We start from the raw sequence: 1723 nt of genomic DNA on the forward strand, positions 1-1723 counted from the left end.
CTTCTTCTTCTTCTTTTCTTTCGTTTTTTGCCTTCTCTTTCTCCTTCTTCATTTACGTGCTTTTCTCTTTGTTTTCTTTTTTCGTTATTCTTGATTTCCATTATTTTTTGATATCAAGCTCTGAAATCGTTTTTGAAGAAGAAGAAGCAGCAGAAGATGAGGAGGAGAAAGAGAAAGAGTTCTGAATTATGCATAAGGTGTCCTTTGGGTGTATTTCTGTAATCGTTTGGGTGTATTTCTGTAATCGTTTGGGTGTATTTCTGTAATCGTTTGGGTGTATTTCTGTAATCGTTTGGGTGTATTTCTGTAATCGTTTGGGTGTATTTCTGTAATCGTTTGGGTGTATTTCTGTAATCGTTTGGGTGTATTTCTGTAATCGTTTGGGTGTATTTCTGAAGTTTCAAAACGATCAAAACGATTTCAAAGCTTGATTTCAGAAATCATGAAAATCGAAAAAAAAGAAGCAAGAATACCAGTAATAAACGCAAGTAATGAAAAGAATGAAAAGGCAAAGAGAATAACGAAGAAATATCGTTTGGGTGTATTTCTATAATCGTTTGGGTGTATTTCTGTAATCGTTTGGGTGTATTTCTGAAGTTCCATTATTTTCAAAACGATTTCAAAGCTTGATTTCAGAAATCATGAAAATCGAAAAAAAAGAAGCAAGAATACCAGTAATAAACGCAAGTAAAACAACTAATGAAAAGGCAAAGAGAATAACGAAGAAATATCGTTTGGGTGTATTTCTATAATCGTTTGGGTGTATTTCTGTAATCGTTTGGGTGTATTTCTGACGTTCCATTATCTTCAAAACGATTTCAAAGCTTGATTTCAGAAACCATGAAAATCGAAAAAAAAAAGGAAGCAAGAATACCAGTAATAAACGCAAGTAAAACAATTAATGAAAAGGCAAAGAGAATAACGAAGAAATACATGGAGGAAGAGGAAGAGGAAGAAGAAGAAGAAGAGGAAGGAGAAGAGGAAGAGGAAGAGGAGTCGTTCATAATCCACGGTGAGTGAAGAAGAAGAAGAAGAAGAAGAAGAAGAAGAAGAAGAAGAAGAAGAGGAAGAGGAAGAGGAAGAGGAAGAGGAAGAGGAAGAGGAAGAGGAAGAGGAAGAGGAAGAAGAATGATACATAAATTTTTTGTGAATAACACAAGAAATCTTTAAAGAATTACAAATCTAAAACCGACTCACTTAGCCAACAAAATATATTCAAATGTGTTTTAAATTTAAAAGACATATCAAATTACTACAAATGAGACATTAATGGTTAAAATTTTTATACATTAGTTCAATGCCACACAATCAATTTAGTGATAATAAAAATATATTATTTAATTAAAAATAACACAGCAATTTTTAGTAAATGACATAAGAAATCTTTAAAGAATCACAAGTTTAAAATATAAACTCATTCGGCTAACAAAATATATTTAAATATGTTTTAGAACTAAAAAATATATCAATTTGTTGCAAGTGACACAGATACAGCTATACTTCTTATATATGAGCTCAATACTACTCAACTAGTTCAATAATAAGAAAAGTACATCATTTAATTAAAAATTACACAATTAAAAAATTTTAGTGTTTTTCTTTTTGATAAATTAAAAATTACACGATTAAAAAATTTTAGTGCTATTATTTGATAAATTATGCATAATTCAAAATTTCTTCTTCTTCTTAAGAAATTTCGGTGTCTTCTTTTTTTCTTCTTGTG

This window comes from Arachis ipaensis, chromosome B03, assembly GCF_000816755.2.
Source record: "Arachis ipaensis cultivar K30076 chromosome B03, Araip1.1, whole genome shotgun sequence".
Classification (NCBI taxonomy): domain Eukaryota; kingdom Viridiplantae; phylum Streptophyta; class Magnoliopsida; order Fabales; family Fabaceae; genus Arachis; species Arachis ipaensis.